Genomic DNA, 12,847 nt, shown 5'->3' on the forward strand with positions numbered 1-12,847 from the left:
CAGGTTAAACATGCCCAGCTCCTTAAGCCGCTCCTCATAGGGCTTGTTCTCCAGACCCTTGATCATTTAAGTCGCCATCCTCTGGACATATTCCAGCTTGTCAATCTCTCTCTTGAATTGTGGTGCCCAAAATTGGACCCAATATTCCAGGTGTGGTCTAACCAAAGCGGAATAGAGCATGGGGAGCATGACTTCCCTAGATCTACACATTATGCTCCTCTTGATGCAGGACAACATCCCATTGGCTTTTTTTTTTTTTTTTGCCGCCACATCACATTGTTGGCTCATGTTTAACTTGTTGCCCACGAGGATTCCAAGATCTTTTTCACACGTACTGCTCTCGAGCCAGGCCTCATCGTCCCACATTCTGTCTCTTTGCATTTCGTTTTTTCTGCCAAAGTGGAGTATCTTGCATTTGTCACTGTTGAACTTCATTTTGTTAGTTTTGGGCCATCATCTCTCTAATCTGTCAAGATCGTTTTGAATCCTGCTCCTGTCCTCTGGAGTATTGGCTATCCCTCCCTATTTGGTGTCGTCTGAAAACTTGATGATCCTGCCTTCTAGCCCTTCATCTAAGTCATTAGTAAAGATGTTGAACAGGACCGGGCCCAGGACGGAACCCTGCTGATGGCACTCCACTCGTCACTTCTCTCCAGGATGAAGAGGAAGCATTGGGGAGAATCACCCTCTGGGTTCGTCCATTTAACCAATTCCAGATCCATCTCACCGTAGTTTTGCCTCGCCCACATTGGACTAGTTTCCTTGCCAGAAGGTTGTGAGGGATCTTGTCAAAGAAGGCCTTACTGAAATCCAGGTACGCTCCATCCACGGCATTCCCCGCATCTACCCAGCTTGTAGCTCTGTCGAAGAAAGAGATCAGATTAGTCTGACATGACTTGTTTTTGATAAATCCATGTTGACTATTAGCGATGACTGCATTTGTTTCTAAGTGTTTGCAGACCACTTCCTTAACAATCTTTTCCAGAATCTTGCCCGGTATCGACGTGAGGCTGACCGGACGGTAGTTGTTTGGGTCATCCTTTTTTCCCTTCTTGAAGATTGGGACCACATTGGCCCTCCTCCAATCTGCTGGAACTTCTCCCGTTCTCCAAGAACTCTCAAAGATGGTTGCCAATGGTTCCGAAATGACTTCCTTCTGCTAGTTCCTTCAATACTATTATTGGCATTGCCCTCCGTCTGCAAGTACCTGCAAGTAGGTAAAATTAAGAACTCGCCTGTCATTGGTTGCAGTCTGGAATGTGTAGCTTCACAAGGTCTTTATCCTTCTCTGCCAAAGTGGGATGTGGCCTCAGCAAACTACAACTCCCAGGATTCCTTAGTATTGACCCATGGCAGCAAAAGTGGGGTCACAGTACAGAGTAGATGCAGCCATGGTTGAGCTTTAAACACATTTCTAGACTTTCCTCTTTATGTCACGCATATGGTTGCAATTTTCAATGTGCAGAGAGGTGTTTTTGCAAAAGCATTTTTTTTTGCAAAGCCTAATTCTATAATAATCCCCTTATACTTGCATCCAGGAGTTTAGAGAAGTTATTTTTGGAGCAGCCGGGAGAATTCAGGAAGAAAAAACAGTCAGCCTCCTGTATCCACAGTTTCTGCAAATTGCATGCCACAATCCACAGTTTGAAAATATGCCAAATAATTGTTAGGTTCTTGTGGTTTTTTTCGGGCTATAGGGCCATGCTCTAGAGGCATTCTCTCCTGACGTTTCGCCTGCATCTATGGCAAGCATCCTCCGAGGTAGTGAGGTCTGTTGGAACTAGGAAAAAGGGGTTTATATATCTGTGGAATGACCAAGTTGGGACAAAGGACTCTTGTCTGCCGGAGCTAGGTGTGAATGTTTCAACTGACCCCCTTCACTAGCATTAGAAGGCCTAGCTGAGCCTGGGGGAATCTTTCGTTGAGATAAATAATTGTTATTTTATAGAATGGTTTCATTCCACCATTGCATATCAATGGACTTGAGCAGGTTATACTGCAACTCCTTAGAAGCACCCTCTTTTTTCCTTCTTTTAGGATAGGTCTACACCAGGCATGGGCAAAACTTTGGACCTCCTTCCAGGTGTTTTGGACTTCAACTCCCACAATTCCTGGCCTCGGGCCCTTTCCTTTTTCCCCCTGAGCCGCTTAAGCGTCCTCCGAGGTAGTGAGGTCTGTTGGAACTAGGAAAAAGGAGTTTATATATCTGTGGAATGACCAGGGGCCTGAGGCCAGGAATTGTGGGAGTTGAAGTCCAAAATACCTGGAATGTTACTTACTTACTTAGGTGATCCCTCGTAGCTTGAGGATGATTGTCTTCATAGAATCATAGAATCCAGCTTGTGTCCAGAGGAGGGTGACTAAATCTTAAGAGTTTTTGGAGCAGCCGGGAGAATTCAGGAAGAAAAAACAGTCAGCCTCCTGTATCCACAGATTCTGCACCATGCACTCCACAATCCACAGTTTGAAAATATGCAAAATAATTGTTAATCTTAAGAGGGTGACTAAATCTTAAGGAGGGTGACTAAATCTTAAGAGTTGGAAGAGACCTCCTGGGCCATCCAGTTCAACCCCCTGCCAAGAAGCAGGAATATTGCATTCAAATCACCCCTGACAGATGGCCATCCAGCCTCTGCTTAAAAGCTTCCAAAGAAGGAGCCTCCACCACGCTCCGGGGCAGAGAGTTCCACTGCTGAACGGCTCTCACACTCAGGAAGTTCTTCCTCATGTTCAGGTGGAATCTCCTCTCTTGTAGTTTGAAGCCATTGTTCCATTGCGTCCTAGTCTCCAGGGAAGCTGAAAACAAGCTTGCTCCCTCCTCCCTATGACTTCCTCTTGCATATTTATACATGGCTATCATATCTCCTCTCAGCCTTCTCTTCTTCAGGCTAAACATGCCCAGCTCCTTAAGCCGCTCCTCATAGGGCTTGTTCTCCAGACCCTTGATCATTTTAGTCGCCCTTCTCTGGACATATTCCAGCTTGTGTCCAGAGGAGGGCGACTAAATCTTAAGAGTACCAACTTAAGAATTGGTGATAAGAGATGACTTGACTGAGGGCTTAGAGCCAAGCCTTTCTCACGTCCATCTGTTGAGTTGTTTGATGGTGGAATGAAAAAGAAAGCACTGCCCTCCTCCCTAGGAAGGGGTGGAGTCAAGCAATTAAGCTAAGGGAGCAATTCAACCGATGCAATACAACATTGATAGAAAGCTGTAGATAACCAAACCAACTATATATTCACATACAAGTGGCGCTAGACGCACCGTCATATAGAAGGGTTGGGAGGGGAATAGTTCCATCTCATGTTCAGATGGAATCTCCTTTCTTGTAGTTTGAAGCCATTGTTCCACGTCCTAGTCTCCAAGGAAGCAGAAAACAAGCCTGCTCCCTCCTCCCTGTGGCTTCCTCTCACATATTTATACATGGCCCTCATCATATCTCCTCTCAGCCTTCTCTTCTTCAGGCTAAACATGCCCAGCTCCTTAAGCCGCTCCTCATAGGGCTTGTTCTCCAGACCCTTGATCATTTTAGTCGTCCTCCTCTGGACACATTCCAGCTTGTCAAGAAGCTGGAATGTGTAGAAAAGGTCAACATTTTCTAATGTTACCTGGAAGCAGGGCTGAAGTTTGCCCATGCCTGCCTAGTCTACACTGCAGAAATAAATGCACTTTGGCACCACTTTCAATTGCCATGGCACAATATTATACAATCATGAGAGTTGACTAGGATACGGAACAATGACTTCAAACTACAAGAGAGGAGATTCCATCTGAACATGAGGAAGAACTTCCTGACTGTGAGAGCCGTTCAGCAGTGGAACTCTCTGCCCCGGAGTGTGGTGGAGGCTCCTTCTTTGGAAGCCTTGAAACAGAGGCTGGATGGCCATCTTTCAGGGGTGATTTGGATGCAATATTCCTGCTTCTTGGCAGAATGGGGTTGGACTGGATGGCCCACGAGGTCTCTTCCAACTCTTTGATTCTATGATTTGTACTTTTGCAAGGCCTTTAAACCTACCTCTGCCCAAGAGTGCCGACTCCTCACCAAACTGCATGGCATTTGATACAGTTTCAAAACCGCATTAAATGGACAGTGTAGGCGCATCGCTCGTTTCCCCAGAATCCTACCCGATCAAAATGTCAAACTGAATGGATTAAGTTTTGGAAGAGGCATCGAGAGAAAGAAATAGGAGCAAAAGCACTGGTCAGGGAAAGGAGACTCTTATTCTCCAAAGTTCCCCAAGCTGGCGAGAGAAACAGGGCTGTGATTCATCCGGATTCATAAAAGAGAGCGGCGGAACATCCAAAAAGGGGAAAAGAAAAGGAAATTCCAAATAACATGGGTGCCTACCCGGGCCTGCATTCCAAAGAAGACAGATAGAGATCTCCGATTCACCTGGATTCAGAAATGTGTATCCAAGAAAGAAAGAAGAGAGAGAAAACAACACAGCGATGCGGTCTTCATTAGTGCCAGGTTTGCATTCTCAAAAGGATTCAGATCCATCGGAACTCATAAAAAAGTGTTGCAGAACATCAGGAAAACCCCAAATAATGGGGTCCACATGGGTGCCAAGTAGTCTCACAGAAAACAGTTTGCAGAAAACCTACACACACTGATAGATAAGTAAAAATAAAGGTTTTCCCCTGACATTAAATCTAGTCGTGTCTGACTCTGGAGTGTGTGTTGCTCATCTCCATTTCTAAGTTGAAGAGCCGGAGTTGTCCGTAGACACCTCCAAGGCTGGCATGACTGCATGGAGCGCCATTACCTTCCTGCCAAAGTGGTACCTATTGATCTACTGACCAGGGTATTGGGTGGCAACCTGTACTGGATGGGGTCTCACTCCCCCTGAAGTCACAGGTCCGTAGTTTGGGGGTCCTCCTGGACTCAGCGCTGACGCTTGAAGCTCATCATCATTATCATCATCACTTTATTTCTTAATTAGTCGCTCTCCACCAAGGTGCTCTGAGCGACTTACAATTTAAAACAGTTTATACACAATATAAAACATTCAATATAAAAACGTTCAACATAAAACATTCAACATAGAAACATTCAACATAAAAACATTCAGCAGTGACTATGGCAAAATTTGATCCAGTTACTTAAATGCACAACCAAACAGCCAAGTCTTGAGCACCTTTGCAAAAGGTCACAACTCCGACATTGCTGTAATATATGGAGGCAATGAGTTCCACAGAATTGGAGAATAGATCGAAAAAGCTCCACGCCTTAGTTACCTCTAGACTGGATTACTGCAATGCACTCTACGTGGGGCTACCCTTGAAGACGGCCCAGAAATTACAACTCGCCCAACATGCAGCAGCCAAATGAATAACTGGGGTGAATTATAGGGAAAGGTCAACTCCCCTGTTTAAGGAGCTTCACTGGCTGCAGTTTGTCTTCCAGTCCCAATTCAAAGTGCAGGTTATCACCTACAAAGGCCTAAATGGTTTGGGACCCGCCTACCTTTGTGACCAGATCTCTCTCCACGAACCAGCTCAAGGTCTTAGATCCTTGGGGGAGGCTCTCCCCTCACCCTTGTCATTATCACAATCATAGAATCATAGAATCAAAGAGTTGGAAGAGACCTCCTGGGCCATCCAGTCCAACCCCATTCTGCCAAGAAGCAGGAATATTGCATTCAAATCACACCTGACAGATGGCCATCCAGCCTCTGTTTAAAAGCTTCCAAAGAAGGAGCCTCCACCACACTCCCTCCGGGGCAGAGAGTTCCACTGCTGAACGGCTCTCACAGCCAGGAAGTTCTTCCTCATGTTCAGATGGAATCTCTTCTCTTGTAGTTTGAAGCCATTGTTCCATTGCGTCCTAGTCTCCAAGGAAGCAGAAAACAAGCTTGCTCCCTCCTCCTCCCTGTGGCTTCCTCTCACATATTTATACATGGCTATCATATCTCCTCTCAGCCTTCTCTTCTTCAGGCTAAACATGCCCAGCTCCTTAAGCTGCTCCTCATAGGGCTTGTTCTCCAGACCTTTTATCATTTTAGTCGCCCTCCTCTGGACACATTCCAGCTTGTCAATATCTCTCTTGAATTGTGGTGCCCAGAATTGGACACAATATTCCAGGTCTGGTCTAACCAAAACAGAATAGAGCATGGGGAGCATGACTTCCCTAGATCTAGACACTAGGCTCCTCTTGATGCAGGCCAAAATCCCATTGGCTTTTTTTGCCACCACATCATATTGTTAATATTATTATTATTATTATTATTATTATTATTATTATTACTCACACTTGCATGTTTTTGAACTGCTAGGTTGGCAGAAGCTGGGGCAAACAGTGGGAGCGCACCCCACTTCCCGGATTCAAACTGCCAACCTTTTGGTTAGTATGTTGCGCAGCTCAGCTGTTTAATCCACTGTGCTACCATAGATACCTTCTAAACACAACCTTCACACTTGCTTCAAATAGACAAGAGTTCTTTCTCCCACCCTGGACATTATTCCACAGGTATACATACGCTCCACTAGCCTCATTTCCACAGATCTCTGAGGATGCCTTTAGCCATAGATGCTGGAACATGGCCATATAGGCAGGGACATCTCCAGCTCATCCCCTGTTTGGGTATCAGCCAGCACGTCAACGACTTAAATCTAGAAATAGGTTTCTAAGATCTACAGAGACACTCGCTGGAACACCTTAGCAAGCGAGAGTCCAAAAGGGATGGGAGCAGGGTGGCGGTGGCGGTGTGGAGGAGTTGTCTATCTCTCCGTTGCCATGGACCGACCACTTCCTGATCAGATTTAGGCTCACTGCGCCCCCTAACCTCCGCAAAGGTAGAGGACCTATTAAGATGGTCCGCCCCTGGAGGCTTATGGATCCGAATGGATTCCTGACGGCTCTTGGGGATTTTCCCGCCACCTCGGTAGGTGACCATGTCGAGGCCTTGGTCGCTCTCTGGAATGGGGAGATGACCAGGGCTATTGACAGGATCGCTCCGGAACGTCCCCTCTCAAATAACCGAGCTAAACCAGCTCCTTGGTTCACTGAGGAGCTGGCAGCGATGAAGCGAAGGAAGAGGGAACTAGAGAGCGTGTGGCGCTCGGACCCAAGCGAGCCAAATCGAGCACGGTTTGTGTCCTTTCTAAGGGCATATGAAACTTTCTTTGCAGCTACTATTGCGTCTGCAAAAAACCGTCCGGCGGAGTTGTTTCGGATTGTCAGAGGTCTTTTAACTCCCCCTACTTCAGGCGGGAGCCCTGACAATTCGGCCACGCGCTGTGAAGCATTTGCTCGGTTCTTTGCAGACAAAGTCGCTTTGATCCGCTCTGGGCTGGACACCACATTAAATGCAGTCTCTGTGGATGTGACACAAGCACCTGCTTGTCCTATTTTGATGGATTCTTTTCAGTTTGTGAAGCCCGAGGATGTGGACAAGATACTTGGAGGAATGAGGCCCACCACGTCCATCCTAGACCCCTGCCCATCCTGGCTTCTGAGAGAGGCCAGAGGGGGATTGGCTGAGTGGGTAACGGTGGTGGTTAATGCCTCCCTTCGGGAAGGCAAGATTCCAGCGAGCCTAAAACAGGCTATTATAAAGCCGCTGTTGAAGAAACCATCACTGGACCCCACTAAATTTGACAACTTTCGGCCTGTTTCCAATCTTCCCTTCTTGGGCAAAGTCATGGAAAGCGTGGTGGCCTCACAACTCCAGGTATTCTTGAGAGACACGGATTATCTGGATCCGGCACAGTCTGGTTTCAGACCGGGGCATGGTACCGAGACGGTCTTGGTCGCCTTAGTGGATGATCTGCGCCGGGAGCTAGACAGGGGGAGTGTGTCCCTGTTGGTGCTCCTGGACCTCTCAGCGGCCTTCGATACCGTCGACCACGGTATTCTTCTGGGGCGCCTTGCAGAGATGGGTCTTGGGGGCACCGCTTTGCAGTGGCTCCAGTCATTTCTGGAGGGTCGTACCCAGAAGGTGTTACTGGGGGACTCCTGTTCAACACCACAGCCGTTGACCTGTGGGGTTCCTCAGGGCTCTATACTGTCCCCCATGCTGTTTAACATCTACATGAAGCCGCTGGGTGAGATCATCCGGAGTTTCGGGGTGCGGTGTCATCTGTACGCAGATGACGTCCAACTCTGTCACTCCTTCCCACCTGCTACTAAGGAGGCTGTCCAGGTCCTGAACCGGTGCCTGGCCGCTGTAACGGTCTGGATGAGGGCGAACAAACTGAAATTAAATCCAGACAAGACAGAGGTACTCCTGGTCAGTCGCAAGGCCGAACAGGGTATAGGGTTACAGCCTGTGCTGGACGGGGTCGCACTCCCCTTGAAGGCGCAGGTTCGCAGCTTGGGTGTGACCCTGGATTCATCGCTGAGCCTGGATCCCCAGGTTTCAGCGGTGACCAGGGGAGCATTTGCACAGCTTCGGCTCGTGCGCCAGCTGCGCCCGTACCTTGGGAAGTCTGACTTGGCCACGGTGGTACACGCTTTGGTCACATCCCGCCTCGACTACTGCAACGCTCTCTACGTGGGGCTGCCCTTGAAGACGGCCCGGAAGCTTCAGCTAGTCCAGCGCGCGGCAGCCATGTTGTTAACAGGAGCAGGACACAGGGAGCGTACTACGCCCTTGTTGTCCCAGCTCCACTGGCTGCCGATTTGCTACCGGGCCCAATTTAAGGTGCTGGTGTTATCCTACAAAGCCCTAAACGGTTCCGGCCCAAAATACCTTGCGGACCGCATCTCGGCCTACGAGCCCACGAGGACCTTGAGATCATCTGGGGAGGCCCTTCTCTCGGTCCCGCCTGCCTCACAGGCACGCCTGGCGGGGACGAGAGAGCGGGCCTTCTCGGTGGTGGCCCCCCGGCTATGGAACTCCCTCCCTGCTGAAATTAGACAGGCGCCCTCCCTTATGGCCTTTCGTAAGGGCCTGAAAACATGGCTTTTCGAGATGGCCTTCAACTGAGTGCTATGTTATTGGAAATGACGACCGGAACGGACTATGACTATGAGATTGATTATGACCCCACGATAAGACGAAGCGGATTTTTAGTATAATTAGATGTTATGTATTAGTAGAATGTTGTTTTGTTGTCTTGACTTATTGTAAATTGTCTTTTCTGTGTTTTTGTACACCGCCACGAGTCGCCCTAGGGCTGAGAGCGGCGGTTAATAAGTGCAAGCAATAAATAAATAAATAAATAATAAAAAGTGGCAGGCTCAAACCCAGCACCTCAATCAATGGCTGATACCAAATGAGAGACTCCCCCCTGGGCACACAGAAGACGGGGCAACTTGGAAGGCGCTGAACAGACTGCGCTCTGGCACCACGAGATGCAGAGCCAACCTTAACAAATGGGGCTACAAAGTGGAGTCCACGTCATGCGAGTGCGGAGAGGAGCAAACCACTGACCACCTGCTGCAATGCAACCTGAGCCCTGCCACATGATGCACAAGGGAGGAACTTCTTGCGGCAACACCAGAGGCACTCCAAGGGGCCAGCTACTGGTCAAAGGACATTTAACCAACCACCAAACTCACAAGTTTTGTATTTTTCTGTTTGTTTGCTTTGTTCTGTTAGAAATGTAATATAATGGACTGGTTGCTCTGACACGACAAATAAACAAATAAATACCATAGATACCTGTTAACTGCAATCTTCACATTTGCTTCAAACAGACAAGAGTTCTTTCTCCCACCCTGGACATTATGCCACAGGTATACATACGCTCCACTGGCCTCATTTCCACAGATCTCCATTAGCCACCGATGCAGGCAAAACGTCATAGAATCATAGAATCATAGAATCAAAGAGTTGGAAGAGACCTCATGGGCCATCCAGTCCAACCCCCTGCCAAGAAGCAGGAATATTGCATTCAAATCACCCCTGACAAATGGCCATCCAGCCTCTGCTTAAAAGCTTCCAAAGAAGGAGCCTCCACCACACTCCGGGGCAGAGAGTTCCACTGCTGAACGGCTCTCACAGTCAGGAAGTTCTTCCTAATGTTCAGATGGAATCTCCTCTCTTGTAGTTTGAAGCCATTGTTCCATTGCGTCCTAGTCTCCAAGGAAGCAGAAAACAAGCTTGCTCCCTCCTCCTCCCTGTGGCTTCCTCTCACATATTTATACATGGCTATCACGAGAGAATGCTGCTGGAACATGGCTGTACAGCTCAAAAACTCACAGCGACCCAGTGATTCCGGCCATGAAAGCCTCCGACAACACAACAAGGTGCCTGTTCCGAAAAGGCCCGACGTATTCCTTAAGCGACATGACATAACATTTGAAAGGAGGGGAAGTCAAAGAAGAGGGGACCTCACGTGACCCCAAAGTGGGTCCTCCAAGGCGGAGAGACCTACCTGCCCCCAAGCGCCAGTGGTATATCCCTCCTTTGACCGGCGGCCCACATCGGCCTCCTCCGCCGCTGCGCATTTGGCACATTCCTCTTATTGTACAAAGAAACCCTTTGAGGGAAAAGTCTGGGAGAGGGATGTGAAGAAAGAGGAAGGACAGAGAGCCCCACGTTGGCCACGCAGGCAGGAGAAAGTGGCCACGGCCTGCGCCATTTCAGCCTGGCAATTGGGGGGGGGGAGAAGGAATGTGGGGGTAAATGGGGGTGCCTTTGGAGCAGAGAGCCCTCGCCGGGAATATAAAAGCAAAGCTGGCACCGGCCCAGTTTGCCCGCAGATTCCCGGGGCCAGCCAAGGTTCATAATGGCAGCAAAAGGCTCCGCAGAGATGCTTTTTGGGAAGAATCATAGAATCATAGATTCAAAGAGTTGGAAGAGACCTCATGGGCCATCCAGTCCAACCCCATTCTGCCAAGAAGCAGGAATATTGCATTCAAAGCACCCCTGACAGATGGCCATCCAGCCTCTGTTTAAAAGCTTCCAAAGAAGGAGCCTCCACCACACTCCGGGGCAGAGAGTTCCACTGCTGAACGGCTCTCACGGTTATAGAATCATAGAATCAAAGAGTTGGAAGAGACCTCATGGGCCATCCAGTCCAACCCCATTCTGCCAAGAAGCAGGAATATTGCATTCAAATCACCCCTGACAGATGGCCATCCAGCCTCTGCTTAAAAGCTTCCAAAGAAGGAGCCTCCACCACACTCCCTCCGGGGCAGAGAGTTCCACTGCTGAACGGCTCCCACAGTCAGGAAGTTCTTCCCCATGTTCAGATGGAATCTCCTCTCCTGTAGTTTGAAGCCATTGTTCCACGTCCTAGTAATTCCACAGTAAGCAAGTTCACTATGCTGGCTGTTGCATTGGACGCTTGCCAAGTGTGGTTGTTGTTATTGTCATCGTCATCATCGTCACTATTATCGTCATCTATATAAATAAAAATGTAATGTTCGTTTCTGGGATTAACATAACATAATTGCCACCAAATTTGGACACAAGACACCTACTAACCCAAGGAGTGACAATCACTCAAATAATAATAATAATTTTGTCATTTGGGAGTTGTAGTTGCTGGGATTTATAGTTCACCTACAATCAGAGCATTCTGAACTCCACCAATGATGGAATTGAAGCAAACTTGGCACACAGAACTGGTTCGAATCCGGGGAGCGGGGTGAGCTTCCGCTGTCAGCCCCAGCTTCTGCCAGCCTAGCAGTTCGGAAACGTGCAAATGTGAGTAGATCAATAGGTACCACTCCGGGTGGAAGGCAACGGCACTCCATGCAGCCATACTGGCCACATGACCTTGGAGGGGTCTACGGACAACACCAGCTCTTCAGCTTAGATGGATGCGGGGGAGATATTTTTAATGCCCCATTTTTCATGCCCACAAAACACCCATATCTCCACAACATCTGGGCTGGGATAGATGACCACCTGTCAGTAGGCCTTGGACAGCTTTGGAAAGTCATATGTTCTCCAGATTTGGAGGTCTGGGTGGCCATCTGTCAGGAGGGCTTCTTTTGTGCACTCCTGCTTGGAGATATGGGTGATGAACTCTGCAAAGGTTCATAGAACTGGAAGACAATCCAAGGACCATCCGGCTCTACCGCTACACAATCAAAGCCCTCCTGACAGATGGCCATCACAGCTCTGTTTATAGAATCATGGAGTTGGAAGAGACCCCCAAAGGGCATCCAGTCCAACCCCCTTCTGCCATACAGGAATGCACAAACCAAACCTTCCTGAAATCCCAGCTCTGTTTATAGAATCATGGGATTAATCCTAGAGTTGGAGAAGGACCCCCAAAGGGCATCCAGTCCAACCCTCTTCTGCCATACAGGAATGCACAAACCAAACCTTCCTGACAAGTGGCAATCCCAGCTCTGTTTACAGAATCGTAGAACAAATCCTAGAATTGGAAGGGAGCCCCAAAAGCCACCCAGTCCAACCTGTTTCTCCAACACAAATGCACAAACCAAACTCTCCTGACAGATGGCCATCCAGACTCTGGTTAAAGACCTCCAAGTCTGGAGAACACATGACTTTCAAAAGCTGCCCATAATGCACCAGAGCTGGAATGCACCCAGATGGCTGCCTAGGCTCTGTTTGTAGAATCGTGGAATGAAACTTAAAGCTGGAAAAGAACTCCCAAAGGCCATCTAGTCCAACCTCCTTCTCCAAGGACAAATGCACAAACCAAGCCCTCCTGACAGATGGCTGCCTAGGCTCTTTTTGAAGAATTGTGGAATGAATCCTAGAGTTGGAAAAGGACCCCCAAAGGCCATCCAGTCCAACCTCCTTCTCCTGATAATGGAACAAATCCTAGAGTTGGAAGGGACCCCCAAAAGCCATCCAGTCCAACCTCCTTCTCCAACACGAATGCACAAATCAAGCTCTCCTGACAGATGGCCACCCAGGCTCTGTTTCCAAGTGGAAGATGGTCCCGTTCAGGGTTGAAAGGGACCCCCAAGAATTGAAA

The 12,847-nt window shown here is 48.4% G+C and overlaps 1 protein-coding gene across 2 annotated transcripts in view; it reads right to left on the bottom strand.

Moving 5' to 3' along the window:
- Positions 1-12,847, bottom strand: part of ARAP1 (ArfGAP with RhoGAP domain, ankyrin repeat and PH domain 1) — a 207,682-nt gene that overhangs the window by 174,425 nt on the left and 20,410 nt on the right. Inside the window, exon 1 of one of the 2 annotated variants that reach the window (XM_067466422.1) lies at positions 10,322-10,343. The exons of the other annotated variant lie outside the window; for it this stretch is intronic. The gene's annotated coding sequence lies outside the window, so the exon portion shown is untranslated. Of the gene's footprint in view, positions 1-10,321; positions 10,344-12,847 lie in introns of those variants that run through there. 2 annotated transcript variants of the gene reach the window in all.

The sequence above is a fragment of the Anolis sagrei genome, chromosome 3 (genome assembly GCF_037176765.1).
Source record: "Anolis sagrei isolate rAnoSag1 chromosome 3, rAnoSag1.mat, whole genome shotgun sequence".
NCBI lineage: Eukaryota > Metazoa > Chordata > Lepidosauria > Squamata > Dactyloidae > Anolis > Anolis sagrei.